Source organism: Python bivittatus, unplaced genomic scaffold (assembly GCF_059951505.1).
Source record: "Python bivittatus isolate LINGU-HERP-01145 unplaced genomic scaffold, Pbiv_v1 ctg000020_np1212, whole genome shotgun sequence".
Lineage (NCBI taxonomy): Eukaryota > Metazoa > Chordata > Lepidosauria > Squamata > Pythonidae > Python > Python bivittatus.
In genome coordinates this window covers 62,509,243-62,535,049 of record NW_028277030.1, presented here as the reverse complement: position 1 = coordinate 62,535,049, position 25,807 = coordinate 62,509,243, and the positions used below count along the sequence as shown (strand labels likewise).

The window sequence follows — 25,807 nt, the reverse complement described above, 5'->3', positions numbered from 1 at the left end:
AGAGTTGTTGTAGGAATGCTTGAAAGGAACTTGAAATTCTACTGAAATTAATTTCTCTGAAATTAATTTTCAGAATCTGTGTCATGCTAACACAGATTAACACAAAATAAAATAAAATTAGGGTAGTGGCTTTAGAACTAATCTAGGTAATCTTTATACTGACCATTTGCTAGATTGCAGGACCTACAGCAACAGAAGAATATGACTCCATCCTGTGTGTTGTCCTCAGAGGCTGGATGGTTCAGAACCAAGGAGTCTCTTACGCTTCTTAGTTGTTTGCTTTCAAGGCTCAGAGGTTCAGTTTATATCAGACAAATCAGCTTCCATGCTTCTTGAAAAAACTAGCATGCTCAGGCATGCCAGGACATGTAACCAATTGCTCTCTTTATTAAGTGATGGATCTTTACCCTAACAGAGTATGCCCTAGGCATGCCCAGATACATAACAAACTTCCTTTTTCGGGACATGCGTTGTGCATGTCTGCAGTCATTATGAGGGTAGGTCTCTATTTAGTTATAGACTTGTAGTTGTATTTTTTGCACATAGGCGTTTCAAGTTTTTTTTTTCCCCCTAGTTTTTAATTTTCCTTTGGAAAGGTTCAAAATAAGGCTTGGTGAGAAGGAAATCAAAGCTTCCCATTTGTCTCACCCTACCATTGTGTATCTTAAACAGCAATCAAAGCATATGGCTAAATTATAGTAAGAATGGTCTCACCTAAAAAGATTAAGACGTAACAGAAAGAATCAAGAGTCTTCCACTCTAGCCCAAAATTAAATAACTAAAGACCTGGCAGGAATGGCCAACATTCCTTAAACCCAAAAAAATCGAATCATAAAAAGATTTCTTCCCGAAGAGATCTACCTTCTAATTAGACAATACCAGATAAGGCAAACACTGGAAACCCCAGCTCAATAGGGTGCCTTAGAATGCACCCTAGTCAATTGCTCCCAAGTCAATTTCAGGGCCAGCTCTCTCCTGGAATCCCAGCTAATTACCTTTTCTAAGAGATCCTAGAGGGCGGGTTTCCCTTCATTCCTTTTAAGGATCTTCCCTATAAAACGGGATTCCTGGGAAGTCTCTCTCCTTCAAGTAACCGCCTGTGTGTTTATTCCCAGCTCTGAGACAAACCTCGTAAATTTTCATTCTAACAGCTTGCTTATGTTCATTTTTTTTTTTCATTGCTTGCTGGAAGGTGGAGATGTGTGTGTTTCCAGTTAAACTTCATAGAAATAAATGTATCAACTTAACTGTCAGAAATGGGAAAGAAAGCAGGCTGTAGCTTTAAAAGTTCTTTTTCTTCTTGCATTTGAGGTGAGATGTGTGAGTATGTGTGTGCTTCCAGTTAAATTTTGCAAAAATATGTGCCTTTCAGAAGACACAGAAAAGCAGGTGGTAGCTTAATATTTTTCTTTTTTTTCTGCATTTAAAATTTTAAAAACTGAACAAAAATAAAAGTTAACAATGGCTTTATTTCAAAAGCAATCAAAATAAGGTTTGGTTGTTGTTGTTTTTTTTAAAGGTTTTCAATACCATCAAGCCCTAAGGTTACCAGATGTAAATGCAATCGAGTGGGAGGTTATGTTAGTCATTAACTTCAGGGCTGGCAAATAGGCTTTCCTGATGGGATTAGGCAACGTTTCATATTTTATCGTGTTTGTAACCTAACAATCTCTGTTCCCCGTGGATTTTGACTGTTTACTTTGATGATGTCACTGATACAGTGCTGAGAAGTTCTCATTATAAGTTAGTATATAACTACTTTTCTGATGACATTCATAGGGAAGTGAACATTCCTGTACTTATGTACGCAAACAGTGCCATGTTGTTCGGTGACAGCTCGAATTATTTTCAGTGATTGTTAGAAAGACTGTACAATAAGAAGTATTGATTTGAAAATTAATGTAAATATGGACTGAATGACTAAAACCAGATGAAGTAGATGAATTTGTGTACCTTAGCAAAATTTTACTAAAGAATAGAGAAATTTTAATACATGCAAGTGCTGATAGATAGGTAGAAAGGTAGTGGGTGGTATGGTCCTGTAGCCCACTTGTCACCAGATGTTCAGGAACTAGAACACCTAAGATGGTTCTTGTTGATTCAGGCGATGATCGATCCGGTATGTCTTTCTGTAAATTATGTCTCATCATATTATTTATTTATTTATTTTCAAATTTGTATGCCGCCCATCTCCCCCAATGGGTGACTCTGGGCGGCTCACAATAATAAAAAAGAAAAAACACAGAACTCCAGACATAGACATAATCTATAAATAGTTAAAAACATATATAAAAATGGCCTAAAACCTCCTATAATTTATGGGAGGGACATTCTTCGTCTGGCTCCTCTGATGAGATCTGTCCAGTATGGTTGAACCTCTGGCACAGCTCTTATCCTCCTCGGAGCATGCAAGCCCCACAAGCACGTCAAGGTAATGCTTCACTGGGGGTGGCTATTATTATCATTTATCTGTTATTATTTTAACAGATAAAGACAAAAAGGCAAACAAATCTAGATATCTGTGTTCATCTATTAGAATATCAAGAAAACATTAGAATAATACCGAGTCTATTAGGATGGAGAGAAAACAGCAGAGTATAACATAACAGGTCTCATTATATACATGTGTCTGTGTGTATGTTTGTGTTTATATGTATGTATGTATATATAACTCGTTTCACCTAAAATTGATTAAGATGTAGTGGGGAGTGTCTGTTGTCCAAGGTCTCCACATAGTTCATTTCCACCACTGAGTTATCTGCATTAAGAAATAAATGATGCTTTAATGCTATTTTGTATAATGTTTTCACTCAAAAATCAATTCCATTCAGTTCAGTGGACCTTACTCCAAAGGGTCCAAGGGTATACAAGATTCCTGTACAAATACTCCAAAAGCAAATAATTCTTATTTCAGGATCTTAGAGGCACAGTACTTCGAATATGCAATTTTGTAGGAAAAGAGCTGAGCAGCCAGGAAGTAGACAAAGTTGTGGAGATGTCTACATTCAAGAATATGAAAGCTGATCCTAGGACAAATCACATTACAACATATGAACAAATTTTTGGACAAAAGAACATACACCATCTATGCAAAGGTAATACAGACAGTACAAAATCAAACTTTGGTCCTTTCCTCACTTGCATCTAACCATGGGACAAAAACATTTCAGAAACCACTTTTTTCTCTTGTGTCATGACATTGCCCTCTTCTTATCCCCAGCATGTACCTGAGGCAGCTCATAAATTTTTTTTCCCCTAAGCAGGCAAAATCCATATTAGTTTTACTGTGAGTAGAGGCTGATGTTCTACCCCATTCTGCCAGTTGTGCGTTCACATTATCCCTGGGAGTGGAATCAGCTCAGCTCTTACTTGCCACTGGTGAGGACATGTCCTCTGTTCTCTGGGCATTGTCTTCCAGGCCATTCTGGCTTGGGCAGTGGGAGAGTCTAGTTCTTTCAGATGAGGCTTTCCCCTGCATCTTCCAGATTTTGAGATGTAGCTTTGAAAGAGGGCTGAACCAGGCTGATAAGTTGGAGGGAACAGTTGAGCTGGAGGAGGGAGAGAGAGGAGGAGAGAAATGGAGTTGGGAGAGAGAGAGAGAGAGAGATGATGCTCTTTGTGCTGATTCACCATATAGTCCCTCCACTGCTGGTCAACAATTAACCAGATTGTTTTGAATACTGGTTCAACTTTGCCCTTAAACCTGTCAACTCTTGGCCTGATGAACAGCTGACTCATACTGGGATGGTTGTGTGGTGCAGCTTGAGCAAGAGCTGGCTCTCCACTGCTATGCCACACAACCCCTATGAGGGGATTTGCTGCCCTTTCAGAAGTGCAGCTTTCTGCTGCTACAGAGTGCAACTCCACTGGACCTGTTAGGTGTTAGTTGAGAACCCAGAAGTCGACATGCAGTGGCCCAGCCATTGCCTCAGAATTTTCCCTCATGAGACAGTCAGTGTAGATGAAGGAAAAGCAGCTCAAATATTTGAATGCCAGTATTCACTCTTTTGCAAAGAGAGATCTCTTTGGAGAAGACCCTGATTCTGGGAAAGATTGAAGGCAAAAGGAGAAGAGGACAGCAGAGGATGAGATGGTTAGATAGCATCACTGAAGCAATGAGCATGAAACTGAGCAAACTCAGGGAGGCAGTGAAGGACAGGAAGGCCTGGCGCAATATGGTTCATGGGGTCACGAAGAGTCGGACATGACTTAACGACTAAACAACAAATTCACTCTTTAATATTTCCTGCAAATCATGAGGAAGCATTACAGGTAGTCCTCATTTAGTGACTGGCAACTCCATTGCTAAGCACCGTGGTCAGTAAGCATAAAATCATGTGACTTCAGACTTATGTCATTTCCCATTTGGTCGTTAAGTGAATCACCGCAGCAAGATATCACGTGACTGCGATTTGTGATTTTGCTTCTCCATTCTCCATTAACTCTGCTTGTTGGAAGCTGGTTGGGAAGTACACAAATGGCAATCACGTGACCATGTGATGCTGCAACAATCATAAATGTGTGCTGGTTGGGAAGCACCCGATTGGTGATCATATAACTGCAGGATGCTGGGATGGTTGTAAATGAGAGGATTGGTTGCAAAACTGTTTTCTTACACCATTGTAACTTCTAATAGTTGCTAAATGAGGCAGTCGGTAAGCGAGGACTACCTATACCCTGCTTATGTTATTGATAACTGAAATACAGCAACTGGTTTGAAATACAGTGAAGTCTTGATTGAAACTGATTTTGAAATAGTGAAACTTTGATTTAATAGACTGTTCAAGACAGAGAGTGCAGTTAAATCCAAATGTCTGTTAAATCCAAATTTACATTTAAGTTACTTTACTCAGTATGCTTATATTGATGTGAATGACATAAATTACAGAATCATAATGCACAATCTGGAAAGACTTTAGAAGCAATTATTTTGAGGGTGACATTCAAGTACGCATCTGGCCCATTGCATCCAAAGTCTGTTAAACTAAGGCTTCACACTGTAGGCCATTTGTCTGGCAAGCTTAATCTCCAAAGGTGAATTCTTCTACATTACAGAGGCCAAAATGAAAGAGCATCTCAATAGCTTTGGTCCTTCTAATCTCATGGAAGTGGAGGATTACCAATTTTTTTTTCCTGCATTGTTCACATTAGATGGGTTGATTCAGTTTGAATGAAGAGGTCCTGAAGATACCTCTGTTGTGATACTCTTTAATTTCAAGATACCTTCTTTTTTGAGTTGAGCTTGACTCCTGGTAATTCCATGTAATTTTCTTGGCAACAGGATGGAAGATACCTTCCTTTTCTTCATGATGCTTTAAATTGTAACCTCCATTGTGTTGAACTTGAGGAAGAAATGCCCACTTCCTACTCAGTTATTCAATTATTCTAAATATAGAAGCTGCTATGTCTCTTTTCACCTTCCTAATGTTTCCTGTGGGAATCAGTTTGGTGTAGTGGCTAAAAGGCACTGGCCTAGAAGATGGGAGACTGTGAGTGCTGGCCCTGCAAAGTTTTGGAACAGTCACTCTCTCTCAGTCCTAAGCAGGCAAGGACAAACCACTTCTGAAAACATTGCCAAGAAAATTGCAGGGACTTCTCCATGTAGCTTCTAGGAGTCAAGAATGACTTGGTCATGTAGATAATATTAGTTTCTCATGTATTTTAATAAAGTGTTTTGTTTTAGTCAAACATTTTGAGGTTGTAATATTTCATGTTAATCATATTTACTCCTGACTGGTTGGGCTATAGTAATGTAATATGAAGATAAATTCAGAGAAGCTATCTGAATATGATATGAGAATGACCAAGAAGCTCCTGAAATTCAAAACACCATTCTATTCTGCTGTCCCAAATACAAGGTCCATTTGTAACTCCACAATATAATAATATAAAATGTAGACTAATGGTTACCAATCTGGGCCAGCCCAGATAAGTTGGCAGCAATTTACTTCTCACTATTCAAATTACCATCAACACTTTATCTGCAACAGAAACTTTAAACCAACCTGATAATCCAACAACAAATATAAGCTTATAACTGAAGCTATTATCCAGTTGGAAAGCAAGGTAAATAGTAGCTCTAGATACTGCTATGTCCCCTTTATCTTGATAATCATGCTATGATCTCATCACTAATCATATAAACCAGGTTTAATTACTGTTAACAGAATAAAGCACACCAGACTGGATTCACACCTCATGTTTAAACAATAAACTACAGCTTACAGATCAAACAGACTGGCTTCATATAAAATGTTAAACTCATTGTTAAACTAACCAAATTATGCTCTATGTGAATTCAATCTAAATGCCACTGCTAAATTGTGTTTGCAAGATACTTGCGATTTCTCCCAAGTAGTCTACCCATGCCTTAATAGTGCACATTGGGTCAACCTCTGAAGATTTAGCTTTCAGCACCATTAAGCCTGCTTACAATTTGATGTGGCAACTTCTTTCTATTGAGAGGAAAGATCAGAGAATTGAGATCCTCCAATTGATTCACTGGGAACCACATTTAATAAAGCATACATGTGTTACTAAACCAAACCAATTAAGAATATCTAAAGACAGGTATTTAAAGTCCAAGAGGTCAAATAAGCATTATTAAAGAAGTAACATGCTGCAACAGAAAGCCTACATCTCTGAGCTTTCTGTTCTCATGTATAAGGAAAGGAGAAGATAGGATGCTGTTATTCCTAAAGAAAGTAGGCTGAATAGGACAGCCTAAAAGTATCAGGAGAAAGCAAAGCAAAGACTGGGGGAGATCCACATTTCCAGCTTAACCCACTAAGCATGAGCCAGCCGCTGTTTCTGGAGGACAAGAATGCCTATTGTCATCCTCAACCCATCCCCAGCCAGCAACCAATGCAACATCTACTCAGGAGCTGCTAGTTTGTTGCCATCTGGGCTCCTCCCCCCACCTCCACTCGTGTTTCATGGTTGTGCCAAAAGGAGAATTGGCTGTTTTGTACCAATTGCAGCTCTGCTGTCTGGTTTCTGTGCTGCACTTCACTTCCTTGTAACTAAACTCTTTTACTCCATTTGGCTTCTGCAGCTGGAGGTGGAAATGCCCTCTCCCCTCTGGTCACTAGTCCCTGCTCTCTACTGTCAAATGTCTTTTTACATGTTCATTGATGGACAGTGTAATGTCCATCTGTCTTTATTTTTAAAAACCTGATTAAATTGATTCTGCCACTTTCTAGTCCAAGTGACAGGGAAAACTGAGGCCAGGAAATCCACCAATTAGGAGCCGTCATAAATGTGGTGCAGACAGATCATCAGGTCATCACCATGGCCAAAGCAAAAGAAGGGGCTGAAATTGAGAAGAAGATATCTGAAACTGGCTTTGTTTCCAGCTAGTTTACACATGGAAACCGAGCAGCTGAAGGCTGCGGTGTGGAAAAATCCAAAGAGAGAAAGAAAGAGAATGTCCCTTGCTTCTATCTCTACTCCTGATGCTCCTAGTGGTCAAGTGGATAAAAAGGGCAATGATTTGAAGCTTAGCAGCAGATGTCATCAACTGGACTCATAAATGTTGCATGCACGAGTCAATAGAATTTTGTTTAAAATCAAGTTACAGTATAAGGTACTTTTTTTTAGTTTAATCATACACAACAGGCAATTCAAAGGCCTCTAGTGAGAAGTTCAATCACAGCAACTTTTTTTAATCTACAGAAAAATACAAGACTGATATTTCCACCTTCCTAAGTTTCAGAAGTATTGCTTTATTTAAGAAAGTGACCAATGGATTTTCAGTGATCATTACAAAAAGCAACAGAAATTTTGTTTTCCAGCAGCAATGTGATATGGGATTGCAAACCTTTATTTCGGCATGGCTTGATTAGTTCCAAGGCCTTTACAGAATAGTTTGGACTCTGTAGAAAGAGCTTCAGGCAACATGATTTTCCATGAAAGTCCTTTGCCCATCTTGTGTTTTCCTTGACTGGCATTTGCAGCAGAACTTGCTCACAAACCTCTTCCAGAGGCTGATTGGAAGCACCATCAAAGATTTCTGGGCACATGCAGAAGCATCTTCTGACTTTTGTGTATTTGAAGGAACAAAGCAATGCCTGATGACCACTTCTGTTTACTCTTAAAAGTAAGAGGGAAGCAAAAGAAAAGCACTTCAGTTTCACAACTGGCAGTTTACTCCCAAATATTCTTTTCTGCCACAAGCATAACAAATGAACCACCTACTGCACAGCTGTTTAAACTGAAACACGTTGCTGCATTATTTGTACACTTGCACATTACATCGCTCCTTTGATTCAGGCCAGAGTAGGTTTCCTGAGATTTTAGTGGTGCTGTCTCATTTGTCAGGCTTTCTGATCTTCCAAAACATTGTGATTACTCTCCCAGCTAATCCTGGGAAGTTGGGGGAGAGCACATTTCCTAGGTGTTTCCTAGTTTAGGATAGAGCACTGATAATGACAGCTTCCCCAGTGTTTTGTAAGAAAATGTGGGCTGGGATGCAAAAGAACTATGGGAACACTGCAGGCAAAAATTAGGATTTAGAAATTCCACTGATTTCAGTACAAGAGAATTACAACAAAACCTGACTGATTCTGATGAAGATTAGTCCCAATATGATGATACCCCAACAGCCCCCAGGCACTGTGATAGCACGTTGACTGCTGCGTACTGATGATACCTGAAACTGTCCCATTGGATGCTCATCCATAAATTTCATGTAGATGCTAAACAACAGAGGAAAGAGTGGAGTCCTGAGGAATCTTAGGCTCAGTCTTTCTCCCCCGGCCCCCAGATCATCTGGGAGCAGCTCCAAAGAAAAGAGAATCACTACAACACTGTGCCATCTATTCCCAAACCCTGTAGCCAGTCCAGGAGAATACCATGGTATACTGTTCATGTGATTCAATATTTCCCATTACATCTTCGTAAAAAACACACAGCACACTGATAACAGCATTGGACCACACCGTAGAGTATTCAGTCATAGTTCAGCTACCCAGATATAGGTTATAACAATATCAGCCTACTTTACGTAGCTGGAATAATCTGTAAACTCAGAGCCATTCCCCTACCTTTTGTGAAATGGATAAAATAATAATAAATTTGATTTGAATGTATTGGTGAGAGTTTTTTTTTTAAATGAGATAATATTTGCTCTTGTAAATTATTTGTATCCTTAGAATCCAAAATAACAACAAAAACAACTTTGTCTTTCTTTTAGTCTCTTCCCAAATATCTAATCAAATTAGAAGTCTTGGAATGATCATAGAGAACTTCTTTCTACCTGGCAACAATAAGAGCCATTTATCTTCATTTATTTATAAGATCTATTGACCCTAAAGGACTGTAGGTAGTGTACATAATAAAACACAATATATAAATATATATATTATGATAATAGAAACAGTTTGCTACTTTTGAACAGTCATGCCTTTTCTTTTTGGGGGCAACATGAAATAAAAGGAAAATATGCCAATTTCTATTAGTTAATAGAGGGAAATCATGCCCTCTTTTAACAGATCCCCTTATCAAGATAAATAAATTTAAGTTTAGTCTATACTTATATGAAAAAAATGTCCATGTGAAAGATCTTGCTCAGTTCAAATAATTGGTTTAGATTCCAATTTTAAAAATTAGGGTTACTTCCTTATTAGGTGGATTCTCACCTGTGAACTGTATCATATGAGAATAATGTAGGCAGAAAAACAGGCATGTACATGTAAAACTGATTTTCCCACATCTCCTGAAGCGTATGTGCCTTCCAAAATATTGTGAAATGTTTTTATTTTGCCACCCAAGAACATGCCTCAACTCGAGCATATGTGATCTAGAGCTGAAATGAAGGCCATAAAGAAATGGGTATGTTCTGCTTGAATGAACTGGAAGGTCATTCATGCACAAGGCTTGTATGCATCTGGTCATTGAATTCTTCAACCAGGGAGATTTAGCTGCTTGCATACATGGAATTCTTCAAAACAACATTTCCTAATTTTATTTTTCTTGTATCATTTATTTGTTATGTGCTATAAATGACTTTGGTTAGTATGTTTGTACTTTCCAGGCCAACACATACATGCACACAAAGAGGTGGTTAAAATACTTTACTAGAAGTGGCTTGGTAAAGTAAATACAAGTGCAAACACACACATGCACACACACACACACACAGAGTAAAGCGACAAGTCCCAGTGCTTAGCAAGCCTGCCTTAGCAAGTATAGTCCAAAACAGCAAGCAGAGAGAGAGAGAGTAGTCAGGCGAAGTCTGAAGGTCAAAACTGGGTACAAGGCTCATTGGCCAGTCCGGGTCTAGAGTCAAGGTCTTGAGGTTCACAGGTCCAAAATCAAGGTGCATGGAGCAGGGGTTAACAGACAGTTGTCGTCAACAGAGAAGTTGAAGTTGCTGCTCCATTTTAGAAAATTAAAAGTGTTTGGTGCATTAGTTGGATTTAAGGTCAACAAACAGAAGACAAAAATGTTAACAAAAATATGAAGTTACAAGATCAAATACAACTGATGAATAAAACAGGTTTCAAGATTGAGAAAAAGGTAAAATATTTGGGTGTTAATCTGACAAATGTGAATTGTATGTTGTTCCAGAATAATTATGTTAAGACATGGAATGAAATTAAGAAAGGTATGTTAAGATGGGAGAAACTACAACTGTCATTGCTGAAAATTTCTGTGATAAAAATGAGTGTTTTACCTAGGATATTATTTTTGTTTCAAACAATATCGATTGTGACTACTGATTTACCATTTAAGCAATGGCAGAAGGATATAACTAAATTTATCTGGCAAGGTAAAAAACCACGAATTAAATATATGGTGTTACAAGATGTTAAAGAAAGGAGGTTTAGCCTTGCCGGACCTCAAATTGCATTTTGCTGCTTGTTGTTTAGTTTGGCTGAAAGAATGGGTGTTGTTGAGAAATAGCAGACTATTGAATTTGGAAGGATACGAATTGAGATTTGGGTAGCACAACTATTTATGATATGATCAAGTTAAGGTTAATGTAGATTTCAAATACCACTTTATTAGATGTACCATTTTGAGAAGTTGGAATAGATATAAACCTAGACTGTGTCCGAAAATACCCTTATGGTAATCTCCACAAGAAGCATTTTACAGGAAAGAAATGGTAACTAAGCAGAAATGGTTAACTTATGGTGATATCCTTGATATTCACCAAGGAGAATTTAAAATAAAATCAAGAGACTTTGATTTCAGAAGGACATGTGTGTCAATGGTTTTCATATGTACAACTTGTAGAAAGATTTAAAGTTGATAAAAAGACATATGGTTTTGAATGAAATAAAACTCTCTTTGAAACTGAATTGCATACTAATGATAAACATCTTATTGCTAAAATGTATAAGCTTTTGCTGAGATTTGAAACAGAAGATGAACAAGTTAAAGGCTGCATGATAAAATGGGCTAAAAGTTTTGGATATAGTATACAAATGAACAATGGAAAATATATGGATGAAAGGGTTAAAATTTACACTGTGTTATAATTTGAAGGAGAATTTCTATAAAATGATGTATTGATGGTATTTGTCACTGGAAAGATTATTAAAAATGTATAAAGGAGTTTCAAATATATGTTGGAAATGCAAACAAGAAGGGACTTTCTAACATCTTTGGTGCACGTGTAATAAAGCTAAAAAAATTTGGACTCAAATATATATATTTACTGAGAAGATTTTGAAGGCTAATATACAGTCAAAACCAGAGACTTTTCTTCTGGGACTGATGGACCTTTGTTTTTATATATGATAACTAGGCTTTTATATGCTCAAAGGTGGAAAGATTTGACATTACCAACTATGGAAGAATGGATTGTGAAGTTGATGGAGTTAGCTGAGATGGCGAAATTGACAGCTTTGCTTAGAGAAAAAACATTATTAACTTTAATGCTAACTGAAAGCCTCTTTTGGCCTTTGTCAGGATACAGAAAAAAATGAAATTATGATATATGGATTTGATGATTAGTTAAATTAATAGACTGTGCAAAATATGTACATTAAGATGTAGTTTTAGAGTATGAGGTTATTTTATGATTCATTTATATCTGCTGTATAAGAAGTTGGAAGTCATTCTTTTTGTATTTCTTTCTTTCTTCTCCTTTTCTATTTCTTACCACTTTTGTTTTCTTTATTTCTCGCTTTCTTGCTTTCTACTCTTGATTATTAGTTTGTGTTAGTTTTTATCTTTTTGCTTTTTAAAACTTAATAAAGTTATTAAAAAAAAAACTCTCTGGGTGCCCGAGATGGTGTGGGTAAAGGTGCCATTGAGGTGTCTTTCGTTGCAGAAGGCGGCCATCAGTACAAAAGTACAAGTGCACGAGAGCCTTCAGGACACTCAGTCCTGGCCAATTCATCTAACAGAGTGTTGTCCAAACTTGGCCACTTTAAGATGAGTGGACTTCAACTCCCAGAATTCCCCAGCCAGCCATACTGGCTGGGGAATTCTGGGAGTTGAAGTCCACTCATCTTAAAGTGGCCAAATTTGGACAACACTGATCTAATACTTCTGATGAGAAACCTCCCTGGAACCTATCCATCAAGATAGCATCATTCCATGTCAAATCCTGGGCCAAAAGATGGAATTCGCTGCTTCCGTTCTCTAATGCATCTATCTGTAGTCTGAGTTTTTACAGGATCTGCATACATAAGTTGAAGCTACTGGCTAAATTCATCAAAATCGTCCAGCAGGAGGAAAACAAAAACAAAAAAATATTGGACATTAATACACAATACTATCCAAAAAATGTTGGCAATTGATATAGTTAAAAAACCAGAACTATATCTCTTGGGTTTAATGGACAAAGAACTCAAAAAGAAACACGGAAAGCTCTTGCTGTATCTGACAACTGCGGCTCGGATTATTTATGCTTCACGATGGAAGGAAGAAATTATCCCAAGAATTGAAGAATGGACTATTAAGACAATGGACCTAGCTTAGATGGCTAAACTTACGGATCAGTTAAATGACAAGAATATGGATGATTATAAGAATGATTGGCGACCTTTTCTTAGATACATGGAATTAACACAAAAAATAATGTGTATATAAAATGTAGTTGTTAAATATTTAATTAAACAGAAATAGAGGAGATATTTATTGGCACTAGTAAAGATGTGAAAATAACGTATTTGTAGATACATTCACCGCTCAGGCAGTTAGAACCCCACTTTTAAAATGTTCTTTTTTTTCTTTTTTTTCTCCTCTTTTCTTTCTCTGTATTTTTCTTTCTTTACTATGTTTCTTCTTTTCCATATATATAAATTGTTCTATGTCATACTTTTGCGTATATATTGTTATATGTCACTGGTGTTTTGTATGTATCACACAATGCTTATATGTATTCATTTGCTATTTTTAATTAATAAAGTTTAAAAAAAATTAAAAAATCATCCAGCAGGAGGCTCTGTTGTATAAGCAATGGAGCAGCCCACCTGGCTGTGGAACCAGAAAGCAAGCCATTTAGAAATTCTGTTTGGAAGTGATCTGTCAGAAAGTCATCAGGTGGAAGGCTCAGGTACAGTTTGCAATGAGCAGAAAACGCAGGAAACTGGGCCAGCGTCCCATCAAATTTCTCCAGCACAGGGACTAGGTATTTTTGGCATGGGGGTGCAGCTGCTGCAGCTGAAGTTTGTGAAGACAAGTTGATTCAGCTGAGTAGTAAGGAGAGAGACTTGCTGTGAAAGCAGGTGTTCTTGGTGAGAAGCTGCTCCAATGTCTTTGTGCTGGCTGAGCAACCCAAAAACTCCCCTGGTCCTGGCCAACACTGCTTTACTAGAAATGGCTTGGTAAAGTAAATACAAGTGCAAAAACACACAGGCACACAGACACGTAGTAAAGCAATAAGTCCCAATACTTAGCAAAACTGGGTACAAGGTTTATCAGCCAGTCTGGGTCTAGAGTCGAGGTCTTGAGGTTCCCAGGTCCAAAATCAAGGTGCATGGAGCAGGGGTTAACAGACGGCTGTCATCAACAGAGAAGTTGAAGTTGCTGCTCCATTTAATAGAAGCAGCCCCGGTGTAGCTCATTTAGCAGGGTGAGACTCCTTCCTTGTGAGTAATCTCGCAGAGCGCCTTTGCTCTGCTCTTTTTGCAGCCTGCCGAGCTCTTGCATTGGGAGGGTGCAGTCATTCTTTTCCTTCGTCTTCTTAGAGCGGGGATAGCTGTATCTGCTGATTATTGGTCAGTGCACCTCCCCTGCCTGCGGCCATCTGTCCAGTGCCTCTGGAGCTGATGGCTCCTTGTCCAAAGCTAACTGCCCATCAGTCTCCTTCTCTGACTCCGAACCTGAGCCCACGATGACAATGTTCAGTCCGATCTAAGAAGTTTTAGGCTACTAGAAGGAAGATACAGGATTTCAAGTAAATTGTGTTGGGATATGTATTTTGCTGATTCTGGCAGATAGTACATGGTGGGGAATCTTAGGCTTAGTGTCTTATAGTAGAGCCAAAATTAAGAATGGAAATTTGCAGTTTGCAGCTTTAGTACATTAGCTGCAGTTTATAGCTACTGAAAATCTTACGCTAGGCTAATTTCTCTCTCCTATCACTGCTGGATAACTTTTCGCTAGACATTAAAGAAAGCTGATGACTTCAGTGTTATTTTCTTTACTTATGAAGAAAGTAAGACATGGGCTTGCTGCTCAATAAAAGCACACTTTGCTTTCAACCATATACAAATTGGAGGAAGAAAGGAGACAAATAGTAGATGATGCGTAGTTCTTACCAGGAGTTTCAATGTGTGTGCATGCCATTGCTTAACTATCCTGAAGTTATTATTTAGGTTTTTTCAATGTAAATATCTGCATATTAAGTTCATGCAGATAATAAATCTCACATCTAATTTGCCCAAAAGCAGCATTTTGATTCCAGAAAGAACCACAGTCTGAGTATTGTGCAGAAGTTAAGCACTGCCATGTTTTTTCTGTCTTTATTCTCTCACAAAATAGTCTAGTTTTTCTTTACCACAAAAGACCCAAGGCATTTAATCTAGGAATTTTGATCTATTGTATCTGATCTCCCATTCTAAATGAAAATAGCAAGCACTAATGATCCGTGATCATGCTAGGGGTCTTGCAAAGCTGACATACCCTTAATAAATTTAACATCTTTATGGAGTATAAGCTTCTGCTTCTGGATAATCTTAACTGAACTCATCCTATTCATTCATATGCTGTGCTAAATATAGACCCCATTGAATGAACTGGAGGACACCAACTGGGCTTATCTCACTTCCCCCTCCCCCATTTTTGATAAAGGGAGGAGAATTTGACACAGCAATACAAAGATCAGTCTGTTGAATCTACAACAGCTATTCATTGCATACAAAGGACAAACAAGGCAATACATTATAAGGTTCTGCATATAATATAGTAGACAAGATACACAACAAGCAACTCTTGGAAGACAATTTTTCTGCAAACTCAGATAAAGTATAAAGGGGGAAAAATGCATTGCATCTACTTTATCTTCCTCCTCTTCCCTCTCCTGTCTACAAAAATTCTTTGCTTTAAAAAAAAAAAAAAAGAGCCAAGAAAGGAAGTTGTATAGTTATATGGTTGAACACTGAAGGATGTATGTTTTTTGTGGACCTCAGCTACATTTTATTAATGGTTTTCAAAAGGGGGACATCTTCATCTAGATTGGACCCTAGACAAAGACAACATCAGACTCTTGGCAACAGAAACAAGATTCTTGCAAAGCCTTCTTTAATCAGATTTGTTGAAAAAAAGGGATTACGTTACAGAAATCTTAATAACTAGATACTTTCACTTTAACAATTTGTTTATCTCCCTGTTTGCTAGGGTGAGGACTTCTTAATTCTCTTGCTAAGAACTCTTTGAAGGACAGGGGAAGCAGCTAAACACTTTCCTAATAATGGAAGAATGTGTGGATGTTCTGAGCTAGTAATGTTTTGCAAATCATTATTAATTTTCTCATGCTCTGAGAACCCTATAATAGATAGCGTTACCTCACAATCAAACCTATTGTTCTGTGATGTACAGTCAGTATGTTCTTCCAGTCCCCAACAGTGTCTGGTAAACAGTGGCCAAAATAATACCATCAATTTCTATATTTTAATTGAAATAGAGGCTATTTATCTCATACTTTTACAACTTTCATATACTGGTCTGTGTGTCAGTGTGTGCAGGAGTGTGTATGTATAAAATGTCAGGACTTGAGAGGACAACAGTGTTGTTTCCATCCTCTGCCTAGAGACATTGTCAAAATGGATTTTCAAATGGGGATTATCATTGGTCTTTCAGTGCAGGGAGAAAGGGTTTTTACTTACTTAATTACTCATTATTTGTTTTATATGCCACCCATCTCAACTAGATGACTCTGGGCAGCTAGCAGTACTTAAAACAAGTTTAAAACAGTATAACAAAATTAAAAATAACATATACAGCAGCCAAAAAACCCAACCAGCAACAATTAACACAGCCATGATATGGGCTCAACCATATATCCAGGGCCCAGGCTTGATTTCAAGACTACGAAAGGCTAGCAAGGTTGGGGCAAGTCTGATATCTGGGAGTGATGTTTCTGAGGGTGGGTGTTATGACAGAAAAGGCTCTCATCCTGGGTCCTGCCACATAACACTCCCTAACAGGCAGGACCCAGAGAATGGCTCTCTTGCCAGATCTAACAGGATGGGAAGATACAATCAGGAGAGATGGTCTTGCAAGTAACCTAGGGCCCAAGCCATGGATGGTTTTAAAGGTAACTACTGGCACCTTGAACTGAAACCAGAAGCATGCTGGCAACCAGTGCAGCTTATGGAGCAGAGGTGTCACATGTGCCAAGTGACAGGCACCCATAACTTTCACTGAACAGGCTCCTGCAGCTAAAGTTATAAGCACATACATAAATCTGAGTAAGATTTAAGAACAATTTTAAGGTATAAAATGCATGGTCAGACTATGGACACTAAGTTACCAGGAATTAAATGGCAGGCAAAGTTGAAATCAGCTTGGCTGCCTAAGAAGGGGGCCATTCCAGGCCAAGATGCCACAACAGAGAAGGCCATTTCCCACACCCTTACATGACACTTCTCCCAGCCTTGGGTCACTGACCCTTCCCTGAGCAAATTTTATGTTTGGGTAGGTACTTATTGGGAAAGGTATATACTCAAATAATAGGAGCCTAAACATTAAGGGTCTCAAATGTTATTATCCAACCTTGAGGTCTGACTTAAGTTCCTTTAAGATGCATTTTATGTGATCTCTCAAGGATCTCTTGGATGATAATTTTGCTGCCAGATTCTGCATTTGCTATAATTTCTGAGTCATCCTTAAGGGCAGACTCATGCAAAGAACAGTGCTGTGCTTCTAATGAGAGGTTGTCAGAACATGGAATGCTATGGCCTTGTCATCCCTCTTCAGAAGAGTCAAAGCTACCAGACCAGGTCCAGCTAAAAGTCCAGGCCACTAATGCCACTTGGCGCCTGAGTACCAGAAATTCCATCTTCTCCTTTGGGGGGAGGCAGTTCTATCCAGAGCCCAAAATCTACTTAGTTCCTAGATCTGTGAATTAATCCATAGTTCCTTGATCTTGACAAGATCCATGAAGCTGATCTACTACAACTTTCTCAAGTATCTTGCTCAAGAAGGGTGTATGTGCAATAGGACAGTAATTCTCAAGTCTTTTCTGGTCCAGGGATGTTCTCATTTGCTCTTCCAAAGGGTAATGCTGTAAAATGTTTTTGGAAGAGCAAAGTAAGATATCGGCTCAATAGTATGAGAGCTATTGATAAAACCTCCGATACTGAAAATGGTGAAGATTCCCTCAAGTCACTCTGTGGATATATCCATGAAGCTGGCAATGATATGGAAGTGATTTGTCATGACCTTCTGATCACTTATTGACCATGGTAGGAAGAATGTTTGTGCAACCATTTTATCCAAACTGATGAAGTTTGCAATGAGAGCTAAATATTTGCCAGCATCTATTTGATTAAATGAGCAATAGACTAACTTTGAACTCCTGCATAAAATTAGGATTTACAACATTCCTAAAGCTGTACAATTATTAACCTGGTCTATAGAACTTGGCTGTATCTGCAAAAAACCATTACAGAACTTGGTGATATCCAGGCTGTCATCAATGTCTACACAAATCAAGATCATGCAGTTAAATCAAGGACTGTGGCACTGTACTATGAAATTATTCCTTGCATAGCCTGAAACATATACTTTCCTGTAATAAGAAACACTACACCCCTCAAAAACCTATGGCTTTCATTTCCTATACATATATAAATGCCTGTATAAAACTAATACTTCCTTCTAAAAATGTGTACATTATTGCCTTAATATATAAAGAAAAAAAGAGGAGAATGGGACAATAAAATAAAAAAAAAATCACAAAAAAAATCAGAAAAAGATAGTAGCAGCATATGTTAAATATTGAAAAGTCACTCAACTCCATTTTTAAATGCACTGGTAATATCTGACCACACAAAATAATTCTGCTCAACCTTTTCATTATACTTACAGACTTGTAAGAGTCCTTTGTTATCCAGGGACTGGACATATCACAGCATAGCAAATCTGTATAAAATGCTTTATTGCAGCACACACCTTTCCCCAACACCAGACTATTGCTCTCCACCCATCTAGGACTTGCAAGGTGATGTTGCCATGTAAAAATGTCTTTAATGCCCAGTCCTTTAATACTTAGTTTGAGCAAAAGTCTATAAAATGCATAAAATCTGTATAAATATATAACGTTTGTAAAGTCTGTAGAGTGGCATACAACCTTTAAGCCTTTTCCAAATCTTCTTGCACTAGTTGAGATAAGGTGCTGCTTCAGCGTGCTTGTTCCTCTTCTGGTTGCTACTGAGCTCCCAGCAGAACTCCAAGCTCCTGGCAGGACTCCCACCAAGATAAGCTGCCCACCACAACCTGTGGACTTGGTAGTTGGATACTAGTCCTCTTGCCTGCATGTAATAGCTGTAGTAATAGAAGTCACCTCCACTTCCCCGTCTGTAGGCTGTTTACTTGTCACGTTTTCTCTTATACACACACCCTCTAAACATACCTCCTCCTCCACCCTGTCTTAATTTTTGCTTTTCTAAGCTAAAAGCCTGGGTGAGGTTCAGGCTGCTTGTGGACTTTGGCATGTCCTTGAAAATGCCAGGGTGTGGCTCATTATCAGTGGCAGCTGGAAAGCTGGCCTGGATGCTTGTGAGTAAAGTTTGAGTTAGGGAAATGAGGGAAATGGGGTGAGAACTGTTTCTGCCCAGCTGCAGTTACTCTTCCCAAGAACAGACACTAATCCCAATTTCACATCCTCACAAGAATGACAATAACAATGTCAATAACAGTAACAATGTAGCGGGGGGGGGAATTTTTTACTGCATCCCCTACTTGGTAAATCCATAATTCTTCATGATGATACATTCCAAATCCTTGGTATGGAATTCAGAAATGCATTTTTATCCCTTGGCACAATCTCTTTGTCCATTCTCTCCAGGTCTTTCCCACATACCATTATGCGTCATCAATACCAACGTCAGTTTTAATGGTCTGGTAACTTGTTCTTATTTATTATTGTTTTATTTAATATGTTTTATTTTTATTCATTTTACTTTATTATTTAATTGGTATTAACATCTCTAAACAACCTTGAGTGCTCTTGTATTGAGGCAAGGATAAATCTCATCCATTAATTAATCAAGCTGCTGAAAATGCTTTTTAAAAACCAAGCTGCATTTATTTCCTTCACCACTGAATGTTTTGCATCTGAATATTTGAAGTTAAATAATGATTTTTACTTTTTTTCCTTTCTTTCTTTCTTTAAAATGAAGTTTTACTTTATTATTCCTTGTGAGATTGCTTTCTCCCACGATGAGGTGGAGGAGAAGAAAGTTTGCTTCCTCTTGTCATTATACAGCCAGAAGGTGGTGCTATAGAAGTTATTTCACTTTTTCCTTTTTGATCTTTTCATCCAGGAAAGCAGCAGGATTGTAAGAGCCCCTGCCCAACACCCTGGGTTAGGAGGAGGAGAGGCAAGGCACGTGTTGGAAGATAGAAGGTGGTGGTGAGGGACACCAAGCTGCTAAGTCAAAGCAGAAGGTGAGGCCAGGGCGAAAAGACGCGGAAGGCTTTTGAGAGGAGGCTTCCGTCCTCCAACTTACTCCATGGCCTCAGGCACAGTAGGAATTTCAATTCTTCATTCCAAAGTTCTTGCAGATAACTAATCTCTGTTTAATCAACACTCATTAATTAATTGTAGAACATTAATGCAGGTTTAAAATAATCTAAAAATATTGGTTTCGATAACTAATTTGGAGTTTAAGATGTTGCTATAGCATCTGGCCATACTGTCAACTCAATATACTACTGTGTCACTTTTTTGAGCGAGCGAAACTCCTCTTACGTATTTTAGTGAGAACTCTTAAACTTATTTAAACCATAAACTGATTTTCGATTGCATTATTTGTGTACGGTTAGGTAGGAATGACCTTGGGAGAGGGAGGCAGAGCTACAGTCAAGACAACAGTCTGATAAAAAAAATCTGAGTCTGAAGGAGGGGTGGGGCTGTAGAAAGCGTCCTAGAAGGGAACTTCCTAGTTTTGGTGAGAGTAAAAGTAAGGTGGAGGGAGGGATGGTTTCAGACTTGTAAGATTCTGTTACCGAAATCTTACCATAAAGCTAGTGTTAGTATTCATGGTTGGTGCTTCTTGTCTGGACTACCTCGAAGGGCTGACAATATCCAACTGTCTGTTTCTCTATATCATTCAAAAACCTTCTTTCATGTTCATTTTTGGCAGCAACAGTTCTCTTATATGGGTTTGTTTTCTTCCACAGCTTCTTCCATATGTTATCCCATCAAGCACTGTTTTCGCATTTCCCACATCCAGACACACAACATTTCATTTATGCTTTTTAACAATTGTCTGTATTCCATGGTTGTCTGCAGATGGGCCGCTTAGAAATAGATCTTTAAATCCCTATCATGGTTTTGCTCCACCAAGGCTTTCAAAGAATGCTTTTTAATAAGTTAGAGAAGATTATCTCTTTCTCTGTCTTTCTTGTTAATTAGGTTATTACTCAGTCATCTTCCACTTCTCCTTTAACTCTTTTTTGAAATGTAGAAGCACTGCTGATACAGTGATTGACCAAAGATTAGCCTTCCTTAAATATTTGAACACTGTACAGGAATCCAAATGATTGAGAAAGCACTATAAATATATTGGCATAGAGACCTGATGTGACCAACTGACAGAGACTACATAAGGTAAGACAAGACAAGACAAGACAAAACTTGCAAGTAGTATGTTCTTAATATTATAATTAAAACTTTCTGTTCTAAAGAGAAATATTAGATGCTAAGAACAACAGCAAATTTACTCGTTGCAATGGGAACTTTCATGGGTGAAAATAGAGATGATGAAGCTAAGTAACTGATTAATTAGATTAATGATATATGTTGTTGTTTTTTATGTTGCCCGGAAGCATGATTTGTAAAGAATTGTATTAATACAATATTGACGATCAATGTAGGAATGTTTGTCAATTGCTCTATCATTATACCAGCAGGTCAAGTAATGGAGACACCAGATAAATTCCTGTATAAATACAAAGGATTCTATTTCGTAACAGACCTGGTCTCACCTGAAACTATAGATTCACTGGACAGTTTTGAAATCCGAGACGATGATGTATTCATAATCACATATCCTAAATCAGGTGAGTTCAAAGATGTTTTCCGACGGAGAGTTACTGTTTTATCCAATGCTGTCATTCAAGTCTTCAGTATTTTGCTTGCTGCAACTGTGCTGTGCTCTAACAAGATTTTAACATCTGGCATTTCATTAGAAGCTGGAAATATAGGTAGAATAAAGGTGGTATATCTGCATTTTGACCATTTTTCTTTTACTTTTACAGCACAGCACAGTTTACACAGAGCTAATTTTCTCTCCAGGATCAACTTCCTAAAGTTATTTCCTTGCAATAAGAGATACCAATAATTAGGGTATATACAACCATCAGCTTAATCTAAACATCTTATAAGAATCTATTCTTTTTATGTTTCTCTGAAATGTTTACTATCCTTCCTGATAGGAAGGTTTGCTTTCCATAGTTCAACATTCACAAAATAACAATGGCACCGGGTGAATTAATTTAGTTATTTCTTATTTGAAGGCACAATATGGACTCAGAATATTCTGAGCTTGATTTTCCATGAACGTCATCGAGATGGAACTGAAAATATTACCCTGATTAACAGAGCGCCATGGCTGGAGTATAATGTTTTCCACGAAGATTTACAAAGTCGTCCATCACCTTGACTTTTTTCTTCTCACCTGCCGTACTATTTGGTACCCAGCGGATTACGAAAGAGAAGAGGAAAAGTAGGACCTATTTTACTACATTGTTTGTATCCTGGGGTGTGGTAAGGTGGGGGGGGAGGCTGTCTGTCTTCTATTCTTTTAGCTACGCACCTCAATGTTTCATCGGTAAATAGGCAAGGAAAACCAAACAGATGGCATATTGTTCCAATGTGTTTGGTGAGTGGTAACAAGGTTTGAAGTGTGAGAGAAAAATACCCCAAACAAAACAGTGTTCAAACCATAATGTCACGCCCGGCAGAAATAGGCTAAGAACCGAATTGAAGATCCATATACAGAGATGTTTCATTCTTAAGTTTACTTTTCGCAGACTGACCCTTCCAGATCATACCTTTTTGTGCCACCTTACACTTCTGCTTCTTAGATGATTGTATTGATCATTGCCTGTTAGATGATTCTATCACAGTTAGCAATGCACTCTATGCGTGCTTTGCCGCCATTCTGTTTTGTTGTTTTTACCTTGTTTTTCATTTTCATTTAAATTGTGGTTTCTAATGGTTTTTATGTATTTTGTTTAATTATATATGCCGCCGAGAATCACTGTCTGAGATGGGCGGCTATACAAACATGATCAATGTTAATAAATAGCTGGTTAGCTTTCCCGTTCAGTTAACTTTTTATCAAATGAAGTAGAACTGGAGTACCCTCTGGCCTCCAGAATGCCCCCTAAGGTCCACTGAGCCTCAAGGAAGACTTTCCCCTCTGTCCCACCTTTTTCCTGCTGCTGGGGATAAAAGCTGAGAGTCATCCCTACATTCACTCCAGATGGAGTCTCTGAAGATCATTTTTTGACTAGATCTTATTATCTTTCTCCTACAGATAATTTATGTATATAGAAATCCAAAGGATGTCTTGGTTTCTGGGTATTATTTTTCCAAAATTGCAACCAAAGCGGAAAAACTAAAAGACTTTGATACATTATTGGAGAAATTTTTGGCTGGCAAAGGTAAGAAGGGCTTGATCACCATAAAGTAACACTTTTGTTTTGGACAAGAGATTAAGAATATATTTCCATCCACTTCCCACAAAGAGCAAAAAATCCACCCTCTCCAACAAAATAATGTAGGAATAGCTATTCTCTATTTTGTACTCATGCAGTAATTTGTGTACACTCTACGCAGACAGTTTATAGTGGGATGGACAGCTGTAGAAGAATACAGGTGAGCTCCTGTTTCCTCCCCAGTTCCTGTCAACCCAACAGTTCGAAAACTTACGTGAGTAGATAAATGGGGACTCTCACTCCGGTGGGAGGAAAAATGCTGGCAGGCGCCTTGCAAAAAGGAGTTGGGAGCAGTTGCCGGTAAGCGCGAAAAACCGTGCATGCCCGAAAAGGGCGCGAAGCAACGGAAACCCCGCCTCCTGCGCTCGCCAGCTGGGCTCTGCCCTAGGAAGGAGGCTCTGGCAAGCCACTTCCGAAAACAGTTGCCTTGAAAACTGCAAGGACTCGTCCAAGCAGTCACTGCAGGGTCAGCAATGACTGAGCGCAGACAAAAAAAAAAAAAAAGAACAACTCATGATATAAAAGATGGGGGGGGGGAGGACAAGGGAAGGCAGTTTTTTCAAAGAGAGAGAATTAAATTAAAAAATTACCACCTTCATCCGAAAGGCACTTCCTAAAGTAGTATAAACATGCCCTAACATCGTCCCTTTCTGCTGTGTCTTCATGATGTTGCACTTGTCTGATCCCCAGCCTGTATCTGAGGCAGCCATGGGTCTTTCTTAGCTGTACCAGTGTTAAAGTAATCTTCTCCTTTTCATCCTGACAGATTTCTGGCATGGATATAATCTGTCAGGTTTTAACGACCCTTCTGTTGGTTGCAGAGTCTTATGATGCTTTGGAAGTAGGATTGTTCTAGCTCACACTGCCCACTTTAGGGTGGTGGAGAGACAACCTCTCCATTCTCTGCCCTGGGCACTGTCCTCCAGGGTAGAACCATTTGATGGACAGGGAGGTGGCTAACCATTCCTCTGATCATGGAGGAAAGTGTAATGTTCCAAGCTAGTAATATTTTGCCAACCATTATCCACTTTCTCAGGCTCTGAGAAGCCCATCGTAGGGAAGGAAATTGCACACTGGAAACCACTTCTAGAAGACTTTTGATCTTCTGAACATTTTGGTGACAGGATGAGATAAATCACCTCTAGTTCAATTAAAATTATAAAACTTCTGGCATATTTTTACCACTGTTTACCAGGCACTATTGGAGACTGGAAGAACACACTGACTGTTGCACAGAATGAAAGGTTTGACAGCGTCTTTAAGGAGAGGTTGGAGAAGCTGCCCTTCACGTTCTGCTGGGAGATTCATGAGGATTCTGAGCCTACTTCCAGCTCAGTGGAGGAAAACAATATGTGATAGAAACCTTCACATTATTTGAAGCAGAGTTGACCTTCCAAGAACAGTCTTTGTATAACCTAGTAATGTTTAATTCTCAACCCTGCAGAGATCATAGAAAAAAGCGACATTAAATTCTGTGCTATTATTAAATATTGTAGGATATTTATTTATTTATTGAGAAGATTTCTATAGCAGCCCAACTTGCATAATCATGAGTCTGGGTGGCATACATGAAATACAAAACCACAAACAAAGACAATAGAACAAATTTAAAAAAACACACATATAATATCAGCAAAAAATAAAATCCCAAACCAACATATCAACAACAGCCACACCCAGCAATCCTACTCTCCACCTCCCTGAAGACTTGCTTAAATATCATCTTAGCTCAACTCCTGAGGGGAAAGCCAAGATTTCAAAGCTTTCCTGCAAGCTAACAGAATTGGGACCCTACAAATCTCAGCAGTGCGGGGATGGGGTGGGTCAGGCACTGAAACAGAAAAGGCATATCTCCTAGGTCTCCTCTGTTGACCTTGCCTCAAGGAGCAAACCTGAAGTATGCCCATGCTATGAGAGCGTATGGAACAGGCAGAAATAATGAGAGACAGGCTGTCCCACAAATAACCTGGCCCTGTGCTAATAACTGGGTCCTTTGTAGGTGTCTAACTATCACCTTGAATCTCCAGCTGCAGTGTCAGAGGGGCCCCAAACCCACAACCATTCATTCTTGCTACAGTTGAGTTGAAGCCTGTTCCTCCAAATCCAGACTCCCACAGCCTCCAGACATGGAGAAAGCAACTTGGCAGCATCACTGGTCAGTCTGGGATGGAGATATATATCGTTGAGCATCTTCAACATGCCAGTGATTCCTCCTCCATGCCAATGAGTGACCTCACACAGTGGCTTCATCTAAATGTTAAAAACGGGAAGAGAGTAGAACCCTGACACTCGCCACACCAACCCTGACAGCAAGTAACTCTAGAGGAAGGAGAAACACCAGAATACTATGCTTCCTATTCCCAATCCCTCGAGCAGTTGCACATGAATAGTATGAAGACCACTAAGAGATCAAGGTGGACCAGAATAGATGCACTATCCCCATCTAGAGCCCACC

General features: G+C 38.7%; 1 long non-coding RNA gene and 1 pseudogene across 2 annotated transcripts; one reads left to right on the top strand and one right to left on the bottom strand.

The window, feature by feature from the left end:
• Positions 1 to 1,929: 1,929 nt before the first annotated feature.
• On the bottom strand, positions 1,930 to 19,022 carry LOC112542572 (uncharacterized). Its single transcript, XR_015795975.1, has 3 exons — positions 18,755 to 19,022; positions 7,820 to 8,091; positions 1,930 to 3,548 (listed from the first exon to the last, which is right to left on the bottom strand). It is a non-coding gene; the product is annotated as an uncharacterized LOC112542572 (long non-coding RNA).
• A 2,228-nt stretch (positions 19,023 to 21,250) lies between these two features.
• Positions 21,251 to 24,840, top strand: LOC107326539 (amine sulfotransferase-like; annotated as a pseudogene). The gene is made up of 5 exons (XR_015795958.1): positions 21,251 to 21,274; positions 21,538 to 21,690; positions 22,147 to 22,355; positions 23,172 to 23,298; positions 24,548 to 24,840. The product of XR_015795958.1 is annotated as an amine sulfotransferase-like (transcript).
• Positions 24,841 to 25,807: the final 967 nt, after the last annotated feature.